Source organism: Cupressus sempervirens, chromosome 11 (genome assembly GCF_028749045.1).
Source record: "Cupressus sempervirens isolate cs-2001-9-10 chromosome 11, ASM2874904v1, whole genome shotgun sequence".
Classification (NCBI taxonomy): Eukaryota; Viridiplantae; Streptophyta; class Pinopsida; order Cupressales; family Cupressaceae; genus Cupressus; species Cupressus sempervirens.
In genome coordinates, this window is record NC_143128.1 from 636,903,335 (window position 1) to 636,916,195 (window position 12,861).

Sequence of the window (12,861 nt, forward strand, 5' to 3'; positions counted from 1 at the left end):
CGAAGACGACAGTTAAGGATGTGGAGACAATAGTCTAGTGGCGGTAATGATAGCAGAAGACCAGGTGGAGACACCAAACTGTGAAGACGTCAGTTTGGTTGCAAAGACGACAAAGTAACTGGCGGAGACGATAGTTTGCAGGTGTAGACGCCAATCTGTAGAGACGAAACTGCACGAAAAGAACTGAAATGTGTGGAATTTTTTCCAAATTTTTTTAATTTTTTGATAATTTTTAGATTTTAGAGGGTATGTCTTCTTTCCAAGTGTGCCCTTCAACTTGCAAAAATAAGTGAAACACCCTATAACTCAATCAAACAATTAGAAACATTAGATTATTAGAAAAAAAAAATATAGATAGAAATGGATGATTAAATGACCCATAGTGGGGTCCCACCGGGCGTGCCAAAATGTATATACTAATATGTTAGCAAGAAACACTAATCTATTAAGAGAACAAAACATTAACTAATAAAGACCAATATAACATATATAAGAGACTAAAGAGGAATCCCTAATTAGGAATGTGAGCCAAATGAATGGACTCTCCCAATTTGAATTAGCTTTTTGCTTTGTAGATGAGTCTAATTGGATATGGATTTAGGATGTGTGCTCAAGATACTCAAACTATGCTTCAATGGAGATGAAAAATGGAAAATTGGTAGCTTTGTGAGCTCTCAATTTAGAATTATAAGGGTATGGTTAAGGGCTTTGGTTTCTCAAACTAGCATTATAACTTTAACTCAAGGATTGTGATGATATGGCTTGGGAAGGGATCCAATTTATAGGCTAAGGGCTTGAGGGTTTGAGGGCTAAGATGCAAGGAAAGAAAAAAGCTTATGGAGGGCTTAGATTGCATGAGAGGAGAGCACATGGATTGTGCTTCCTTATAGCCAATTAGGGAGTGACACATGTCATAGGGTGAGTGGATGGAGGAAAGGGCAAGGATAAGTCAACAAAGGAGGCTCAAGGGATAATATCTTCATAAAGACCCTTCATAAATAGCTTGTAAGAGCAATGAATGGGTTTGTAAGAGTCTTTATAGCCTTTGTAAGAGCATTCAAAGCTTAGTGGTTGGGATATTTTGGAGGGAGTTTGAGATTGTTGACTTTGCTTGGCTTAGGAAAGTCTTAAGCTTGCTTAGGGAATGTGACAAGGTTAGGGGGGGGATTAGAGGTGATTTAGGATTAGATTAGGATTGTTAGAGATATGCAAGTGGACGGTATTCATGAGGGTGGGTGAGTTAGTGGCTAAGCTAGGCTAGTATGGGTGGATGGGGTGGATTAGGCTAAAAGAGGGTTTAGGATAGTTTAGGGGTTATTAGATTTGAGGGCTTTATTTATCAAATAGATTTATTTAATAAATGGGGATTTTGAAATTAGATAGAAGAATAGGATTAATTGATAAATAATGGGTTATTTGATTTATCAATTAGGACTATAGATGATTAATTAAATTAATCATCTAGGGGATGGAAAAAGGATTAATTAAATATGAATTTAATTAATGATGCCTTTAAAGATAGCTAAATAAGATTAACGAAGTGGTGTAATCAGATTTAGGTGTCTACACCTCTAATATATGTAGAAGCAAGAATGCCCAACCTAAGAATGTGAGTAACTATCATAAGTGCAACAAGCAAGGACATCAAGCACATAATTGTAGGACTAGGACTGTTAGAACACCAAGATTTGAAGGCCACTACTACAATTGCAAGACGTATGGACATAGAGCTTTTAAGTGTAGATCAAAGCCTATGTGGACGTCTAATCAACCAACAAGGGGAAATAACCATGGACATCACTACAATTGGGACTATAACACCACATATAGCTATCATTACTATCAAGAATATGGACACATCCTGAAAATTGCATAAGAACACATTTAAGTGGAAACTACAATAGATTGTGTTAGAATTCTTTAGAATAACCAAGAGGGGGCAAGGGGAGTGTGGGGGGTGAATCAGTTATTCAAGGTCGTGTAATGTCCAATTCATACTTTCTAGTAAAATAGGAGTGAATCAGAAGTACTATCCTTTTTACTTTCTTAACATGCATACAATTAAACATGAAAATTAAACATGCATCACACCATAAGACAAAGGATTTTGATGACCCAGAAACCCTCTAGGAATAAGAAGGTAAAACTGGGGTGGGGATGATACCCACAAAATAATTACGCAATTGATTTCAACCACTTCTGATGGTCTGCCCTGTTAAAGGCTTGCCCTGTTAAAGGCTACAACACACTATTAAATGTGACCTTGTTAAAGGATTTCTACACCCTATTAGGAGTGTGCCTTGTTAGAGGACTTAAGAACATTCAACTTAGAATGTCTCCTTGTTAAAGGATTTAGATAGAGTTGTTAGGCTCACCCAAGTCCATGGGATTTAGAGTCACCTTCTCAAAAGAATCTTTTATCCCTCTCTAAAGATCTCTTATCCTTCTCCCGAGGATCTCTTATCCTTCTCCTGGGGATCTTCTATCCTTTTCCTAAGGCTTATCCACCTAGTTGTTAAGCTAACCTAGCAATGTAGGATTTCAATATCTAATATAATGGTAAGAAAGTATTAGAAAGGTTTTGACGTGATAAAAATTGCAAGTTTAACCTTGCAGATTTTATATCACTCTTCAGTTCCTTTCTTTTCTTGGCCTTTCTTCCTTGCAGTGCTGATAGCTTGTTCATCCTTCAAGATCTATCTCCTTGAGTTCTTCCACTCGTAATGCCAATGCACTCTATGGTCACTTGATCAACTCAGAGTCTTGATGCTCTATCCTTACTCCTCACTATGTCCTCTTCTTGACACTTTACACTAGCCTTCTCTTGGCTTCTTTGCATGACCACACTTATGACCAACTCCCTCTCTCACTTTTGATCTCTAACCTGTAACTCCTTATAAAGAAGTTTTGTGCTTCATTTCCTGCTCAAATCTTGATTTGACCTAAGAAAATGATATTTTTTTCCCTCCGAATTGCTTCTTCTAAAAACTTCATGATAAGTCCACCAGCATTCACCTTGAATTGGTTTGCATGGTTTACATAAAATTCTATGACATCTACTCATCATCCTTATCATCCAACTAATTCACAAAATTCAATGTAACAAACTTATTGGTACTGATCTGGTGAATCTTTGACTTAAAAAATAATGTAGCAGCTTGGCATCATTGGTTTACTGATGCTCGACACCTGAAATCTTTTCTTGAATTACTTGGCACCTAAACAATTACTCGACACCTAAACAATTACTCGACACTTGAAGGATTGCTTGGCACACACTGTAGTTGAACTTGCTCAGCTTCAACTAAGAATCTACTTGGCTCTAACTAGCTTGCTCTACTTTCTCAAATGAACTTAGCCTTTACAAATGACTTAGTTAATCCTTACATCTTTGATGTGTCTTAGTGTGTCCATCCTCTTAGAGTATGTCATCAATACACTATTTCATCAATGGCCTAGCTAATCCTTATACTTCATTACAACATCATAACTTCAACCTTTCTCTAAGTGCTCTAGTTACATCTTATTGATTACCTTCTCCTTGTCAATCAACTAATTGATTGTATTTGGATCACTTAAGAAATTGTCATTCCTACAAGTAGTAAGTTTGACATCAATGAAAAAACAATGATTGAAAACATTCTTTACTAGTTCCATTATTCTTCATTCATGATCTTTTTCAATCATTTTCAATAGATGGTTGAGTCAAACCACATGTTTTAGTTGCTTGAAGACTATTCATATCAGTAGGAATTTCCCAACAAGGTCAAAGGAACCCAACTCAAAGAACAACAAAGGTAAAGAGAAGGTAGATGTTGAACACATTAGAGGAGAAATGAATAAGACATTGAAAAATAAAGATGGGTGTAGCACATCAAATGAAGGGATCACTTCACCTAAAAGGTCAAGTGGTCACACTTCATCATACTAAGTAAAGAGAAGGTATGAGGGATTGATTTACAAAGCTTTTTCATACATTAGTTTCTAAAAAAGAAAGTATTGAAAAGAAGAAATCAGCATGAATAGAGATTCAAAGATAAAATTTCAAGATTTTATAAGTATTACCAAGTTTCCCTTAGATGCTGAGTAAAAATCTAGTACATGTTGAGTTGACTATCAAAATTCGTAGAAGCTGAATGATCAATTGTAGCTAAGTTGGTAGAGGAAGCAGAGTAAAGATAAATCTTAGTTGAAGTCGAGTAAGGGATACTCCTATGGATGCCGAGTGGTGAAAAGCCAATGGAAGTCGAGTAATGCAGAAATCCTTATGAAGCTGAGTGGACAGTTGTAAACGCCATCAAGCATAAAATGCAATGAAAATAGGGTATATTATCACATTTTGAATCATTTTTCTTCATCACAAATGAAGAGCAAAGATGAAGAAGAGTGTAGATCAACTTCAAAGTAGAGAATCCAACATTTAAGCAGATTTCAATATCGATTCAGCATGATTTCATCAAATTTGAGGTGTTTACATTTGTGCCAAGTTATGTAGTTTCATATTTTCTTTGTGTACAAACCCTAGATCACACAAATGGCTTCTAGCTCTAGGAAGACATAGGAGAAAGAGTTGTTTGAGGTCAAGCTAGTGTGCGATGAAGTAAAGAAACTTGATTTCTGCACAATCCCTGAAGTGGCACATAAAAATGACCTAGCTAGAACCTTATCTGTCATACCCCCTAAGGTAGTTATGGTTCAAGACATTAGGAGATGTTACAATTTCAATATTAGAGCCATAGGAGACATGGAGATGAGGGAAGCTTATGAAAAATTGTGTGAAAATGGAGTGTTAAAGGAAGAGTATCAGATTGTTGAGAAGAAGGGTTTGACGTGAGCCCTAGAATTCCCCACAGTATTCAAAACTAAATGGATAAGGATAGTGCTTAGTAGAATACATGATGGAAGCTTATGGTTGGAGGATGGTCCAATGAAAATCAAAAAGAGAATTGTACATAGAGTGATAGGTTACCCAACCCTAGATTGGCCAAAGACCCTTATAAGTGATTCTAAGGAAGCAAATGAAAAGAACACTAGTGCAAAGTGGAAAAAGAGAGGAATGCCAATAGACACCTTTCAAGACCCTCTTGTTGACTTTTCTATTAGGGTTATTGCACACAAATTTTACCAATCTAGTAGACTTAATAGCGTGTCTTGCATTGCAGTAGATGTGGGTTACAAATTAGTGAAAAAGGATCATACTTATGATCTTGCAAAACTACAATTGCAAAAAATTAATGAGAATTTAACAACAATAAGAAGAACTAAGGGAGCACAGTATAGGTTTGGTGCTATTTTGATTTGTATATTCTTTTATGTGTAGAATGAATTTCTTTCTTTTGGAAAAGTTTTCTGGAAAACTAATAGGTCTATCATATCTCAAGTTAATGAATATATAGAACATATGGGAGCTAATTTTGAGACATTAATGACTAACTATTTTGAAGATTTCAAGAAGATCATGAAGCAAAGGCTAAGAATTATAGTTTCATTAGTAGAGAAGCATGTAAATGATATATTCTTTCTTGTAGATACTGATTATACATACATAAAAGCTACCATACCAAGAGTTAGATGGCTAAGACCTCTTGGCTATGAAATAAATATAGATGAGGCATTAGTAGCTATAACTGCACTACTAGCTCAGGAAGTGGACAAGAGTGCACCACATTTTGGAACCTATGATGTGGTTAGCTCAAAGGTGGATATGGAGTTAAAGACTACCTCCACATTGAAAAAGAAAGACAAACTTGTGAAGAAACTTAAGGCCAAATTTGGTGAAGGCACGACAGAAGAAGAAGAAGAAGAAGGTGAAGAAGTTGAGGATGACGAACAAGAACAACGATAAGAAACACTTGCATTGACCCAAGGCATGGGTGAGGATGGAGAATAAGAGGAAGGTGTCAAGCAAGAAGCACCCAAGGCTAAGCCAAAGAAGAGAAAAGCACAAAAACAACCAGTTGCACAACCCAAGGGGGAGAACAAAGCAACAAAGCCAAGCCTAGCCAAGCCAACAAGAAGGGAAAATACCAGGGAAACAACTCAAGTGGAAAAGGAACAAGGGAAACAAAAAGCCACAGAACAAGAAGGGCCTATAGAGCAAAAGAAAAGAAGAAAATATATTGCACTTCTAGAGTCAGACCAAGAAAAGATAGAGTCCAATAATGATCAATTCAGATTGATAAGGCATTCTACCAAGTCTAAATTGGAAAATGTTTGTAATAACATTAGAGATAATACATATTTAACTAGTTTAAACACCATTAATTTTAATAAATTTTCAAGAGAAGAACAAAACATAGTGGAATATTCCATCTACACTATGATGACTAAGTTCAAGACTACCCCACTTGAACTAGACAATTCTATGCCTAAGGAGCTAAGCTCCATTGTAGAGAATAAATGGCATTACTACCTTAAAATGGAAAAGGAAATAAGGGAGTCAACATTGGCTCATGTAATGCCTAACCTAACTAAAATTCAAATAAGCAAGGTTAACAAGAAACATGGGAGCAAATTTGCACCTAAATACAGAGCTTTTAGAATTTTACAAAATCAAATTGAAGATGTTGTGCAAAAATCTACACAAATGTGGAAATTAATTTATGGATCAAATACTCATGTTAAGGAAGGGAAAGAAGATCCCTTTGAGGGAAGAAATTATGAGGAAGAAGAGGAGAATGAAAAAGAGGAAGAAGGAGAAAAAGAAAAAGAAGAGGAAACATTGGAGAAGACACAAGGTGAAGAGGCAACAATTGAGGAGCAGTAGCTAGAATAGAGTCCTCCACATACAAAACCTATAGAAACTATAATTTTAAAGGATGTCCCTAACACCTCAAGTTAGAACATCAATCCACTCACTATAAAGGATCTCAAAAAGATCCTTCACTAAACCACATTGCAATCACAATTGTGAACAAATCTTGTTTTGGTGAGTGTGGAAGAATTACAAAAGGCTATAGTAGAGATTACTAGGGAGAAGGTGAACACACAAGAACCACCTTCACAACCTCCCATAACTACAAAAGATCAACCAAAAGAGCAAGTAGCACAGGATACAATTGCTAAGGTTTATCCCACAATCATAACAGCAACAACTATTGAGGAGCCAACAAAGGAGCAGATAGGACAAGATGTTCCTACAACACAAAGCCAAGGTGCACCTCCTCAAATTATTGTTATTGACCAAGGTAGAAAAGAAGAAGAGAAGGAAGAGGAGAAAACCCCTAAGGAAAGAGAGTGGGAGGCAATACCGACACTAATGAACTTGTCTACCTTAGGGACTCCTATCAAATAGCCAAGCACCAATGTAGTACCACTATAAATCTTAGCACCAGGCTTGAGCTCCACTAAGGTAGCAAGGTTACTTCACTATGGAGACGATGCACTTGATGAGGAAATAGTCATACCTAGTTATGACTCCAAGATAATGAACCTATCATAGATAAATGAAGTGCAAGAGGCATTGGAGATAAGGAAGATGTAACGCCCCGCTTGAGAACCCAAGAGAAATAAACCTAACATGTTACAATGTTTACTGAACTTTTTTTTTTTTAAAGTTTAAACAACATCAAGATAACATTAATGCGGAAGCAATATGAACATACACAACACATACACATATGCAAATATAGGTACGGTTTCAATTCCTCAAGAGTTCCTTTACGTTGAGTCACATTTAATTATTTTAAATTAATTAGTTTAAGTTTCCAAATACAATGTCTCAAGATCATAAAGGAATAACAGATACATAGTCGCATAAGCAAATGCATAAGTATAAACAATACAATGAAAGTACATCCAATCAATAACATCCACTGCACATGTCGCAGGGTATGTGAGAAAAGATACAATACATCAAAATACATGATAACATATATACATCATCTGAAAAGAAGTCTCTGAGATATGAAATAAGAATGATAAAGATACATTTTCTGCAATGAACATCCAACAGCTAGCAATGTGAAGGGGAACCCAAATGGTAAGAAGACACTACCTCCCGACTGCCTGGTTACCTAATCAGGCTTCCACTCCCACCGTGCAGGGAAGACAATGAACGATCCACATACGGTAAAAAAAACATAAAACATTCCTAGGCAAGGTACCCCTAATAGCCAAAACTACCTCAAAGGTAACACATACTACTCAAGAAGATAAAATAATCCAGAAGGAAAGAACACTCAATCCAGTACTGACACCACATAACCAAACATCATACACGAACCAAGTATAAACCAAATACCAAGATCATAAGATAAAGTCAACGAAAGATAATCATCTCAAGTCAAAAGCCACATGTCAAAAGTACATCATCCATGAATCACCAATCATCATCAACGAAAGTAAATAACCATAATAAACACATCCGAAAATAGATACACCACCAACAATAAGTACACCACATCCAACAATAAGTACACCACTAGAGATACACAAAATCTACAGAGGAGACTCAACTACATACTAGGGAGTGTCATCACATGGCTTCTTAAGTTACCCTGGATTGATCTCTTAAGAGACCTCGGACCCTCAAGCGTTGAGTTACCCTGGACTGGTTACTTTGAACCCCAGACCCTCAACATCACACATATGGAACCTAGAAAGCCCTCTCAAGAAGACGAGGCACTCTTCTCATTCCCATCCTTAGCCTATACAAGCACTCAAGGCATGGGTGGATCAAATCTCTAACTTATCTTTTTAGTGTGTTTCCCCCCTATAAATTTTAATTACTAGATTATCACTTATTACATAACTTGCATTAGGTTACCCTGGTACTGACCACTTTGGGTCCCGGACCCCTATGCAAGCCACTCCCAAGTCACATACCTAGACAACCTCTCCTAAGCACATAAAAACACAGTTGTGTCCCATACCACAACATTCATAAAGATCAAACTCGGTTCCTTAACAGGCAACCTAATAACAATATGGTTCTCCCACCCAAGTACACATAATTTCTCCACAAGATAAACCTCATAGATATAATCTCCAATATGAATCACAAAACACATCACAACATCTAGTCCCATAAATAGTATCCAAGAAAACTCACAAAACCTCTGGTGTACATCCTAGACTGGTCAACATCTAATCAACTCGAAAATTCACGAAGGATAGACGGTACATAGAAAACATCATAGTGTCACAGTTGATTTGATTTGAAAGCATATAGTTGAGTTAAATGAAGGTTATAGTTTCAGTTCAACATACGTTCTAGGTAATAAGTTTTCACAATCATTCCTTTTCAACTAACCCATTTCTATATTTAAATGATTGTTCAATTACCTTATAACTAAGCTAAGGATAATCATTTATTTATTTATGTTATAAAAACAAACTTTAATGATTTTAAATAAAACAAATTCGACTTTATTAAAATCATTAAACCCTCATTAATATCTTCCATTAAATCAATAATCTATTTTTACAATTTTAACAAATAATGTTCATTATTAATTAACTTTAATTAAGCTAATATTAATTAAATTAATCAATAATTGTTCATTTAAATACTTATATTAAAATCTTCATTGATTATCAATTTATTAATTTTTAACTAAAAACTATTAATAATTATGAAAACTACATTAATATATATTAATATTTAAATTATTAAATATTAATAAAGATCATTAATAAAATATTATTAAATCACATTTATTAAATACATTTTAAAACGCATTAAAATTTATAATAATAATTAAAAAATATATATATATATATATATATATATATATATATATATAATGTATATATGTCGACGTGTTTAAAGGTCTGTCGGCCTGGTACCTGCGACAGCAGGTACCCTGCTGCACGCAACATCAGTTGTACTGCTGCCTGCGGCAGCAGCGGTACCGGCTGCCGCAACAGACTCTATCGACAGTACTTACGGGGGGGTATGTCCCCACCCTAAAAATTATATATATTATTATTATTTTTTTTTAGTAATATATAAATATATTAAAATATTTTAAACAATCCAAATACATTATAATAAATTAATATTATTTTTAAATATATTTCTTTTAAAAATAATAACAATTTATATATGTATAATAATACCTCTTTCTTTCTTCTCATTATTTAATTTTTTATTTTTAAATACTATCTGCAAATATAGTCTGGTAGAGAAGACACAACAAATCATTCGAATTTCTAATTTTAAATCTTCTTTTCCTTCAAACCCTACATGATTTAATTAATTTCCTCAATGATTCTTCTATATGAATAATGAGAGACTAATTTTAACCAATTAGATCTTGAAGACAATCGAGATGATAAACAAAATTTCAATCACCCAACAATCACGAACCAAACAGATATTTCCAATTAAAATTACATTCATGAGATTTCAAAACCTACCTCGTACTGATGCTAAAACTCTAACAGCTGGATGAAAATTTCTACTGCAAGCAAAATCCCTCAAGCTACGAACAATTCCTTCTTTTCCAAACCCTCTGAATTGCTCTCCAAACCTGTGTGTGTTCTTTGAAACTTGTGTGTGAAAAACTTGTCTCCCCAAAAATCTCCCTTGAAAAATGAACCCTCAAATTTGATAAGGAGTTCTCTTCCTACAATCGGAGCACTAATTGTGCGTTTACCCGAGAGGTCTCTTGATCAATCTTGTTAACTCTAAAATCAACCTTTATTTATCTTATCTTTCATATTTTCATGCACGTTAAATGGATTATTAAATCTCTTTATTTAATTTCCACTCAACTTCTATTTTAATCAATTTATAACTTATAAATCTCATGCGCACTTAATGCTATTAAATATCTTTATTAATTTCACATGTTTAATCTTTTCAATTAATTTCTTTTTATTTTCAACTCATGCATAATTCATGCGAACTATAATCTTTATGATAATTAATTATCTTTTCACTTTTAATTTCATTTTTAGAAACTTAATTGATAAAAATATTTATTAACTTAAATAACAATAATATTTAGCATTTATTTAAAAATGCACTCTTAATATATTATTATTAAATTAAATAAATATAATCACGTTCTAAATTTAAAATTTAACTTTTATCTCCAATATTTAATTCTCTCTCATTTAATTAATTCATTCATGCACAATTAATTTCCTTTTTAAATTAAAATATTCTTTTATTATTCCTTCATGCACTTTAAGTGAATTGTTAAATTACTTTATTTAACTTTTCACTTTACTTTACTTTAATAAATTTATAACTTTAATCTCATGTGCACTTAATAAAATATCTTAATCAAGTTCACATATTTTTTTATCTTTTAATTAATTTTCTATATTTTAAACTCATACACGCATCATGCAAACTTAAATCTTTTATTCATAAATTAATATCTTTTCACTTTTAATATATTTTGAACGTTTAATTTGATAAATATTTATTAACTTAAATAACAATAATATTTAGCATTTATTTAAAAATGAACTCTAAATATATTATTATTAAATTAAATAAATATTATCATGTTCTAAATTTAATCTTAAAACTTTTATCTTCCAATTCAATTCTTTATATTTAATTAATTTCTCAATTAATTAAATATAATTAAATATTCAAAAAGTCATAATAATTCTCCATTAAATTAAATTATTAATTTAATCTATTAATTGGACTTAATTAATAGAAATTCATCAAAGACTCACAAAACAACATACGCACAAAAAATACACATGGGTTTTAAAAAGGGTAGACAGTCTGTTACGAGTCCTCCTTGCAGGACAAGTATTATAGGCTTATGGCTAGGATTGGACCTGATCATTATCTTCCCATTCTCACCATTTGAGTATTTGTAATAGGGCACGCTCATCTTGGCAATTCAGGGAAGTCGATGCCTAGTACTTGCATCCTGCATAAAAGATGAGCATGTACATGTATATAATATATCTAAACTAAACATACAATGGCGGGGAGTGGTTCATCATGTAGATCTCGACTAGCAGGTGACTACGACTCCCTCCCCTAACCACATCAAACACGTTAGACAGAAAGATAAAATAAACACGCACACCATACACATGCAAGTATGGGGTAAGTATAAAAATCACAAATCTAAGATCAAATGCGTACATATAATAATGCATCTCTATCAATACAACATAATCATCATTAAAGACATCCTGTTAACATTTTTTATGAAAGAAACCACATTTACTAACTAGGATCATCAAAATACCATTAACAACACATGAATGAAATTAACTAAGCAATAATAACCGATGCATTTGTAATTCAAGACATGAAATAATATCATAATATTGTAAATCCAATATCTCTAAACTAATCAATGCATAAAATCAACCTAAAAGAAATTGACAATGATAACAGAAATGCGAACTAGGGGCAGGCACTACATCCACCCCCCCTAGAATTAGGCTTACTCCTGGAAGCCCATTACAAAGAAACATAAATCAAACTCAGAAAACTCAAAACTAAGGTCCACGATCGGGGCAATTGGTTGCTCTATGACCATATTGTCCACAAAAGTAGCAATCTCCACTAAAGCCTCCCTGAGCTCCAGGTGCACGCGACTGATCACAACTACCAACACTAGCATCCTCACTGAGAGCTCGAGGAACTTGATCCAACCTATTGCGCATACTATGCTTCCAGTTGTGATAGTTCCCTGACTGTGAACCACCACTGTTACCATGGAAGAACTTTCTTCCCGGCTTCTCCTGATTACCCTTAAAGAAGTTAGGAGAATCTCTAGAACTTCTAGCTCCTTGAGACTAGTTATCCCTAAATGCTCCTGAATAAAGTGCCCCACTATTCTGAACACCTGGTAGGCCACCTTGGCCTGAAGTCACACTCACCTCAACCAAAGTAGCTCACAATATAACATCCTTAAGGGTTTTAGGTTG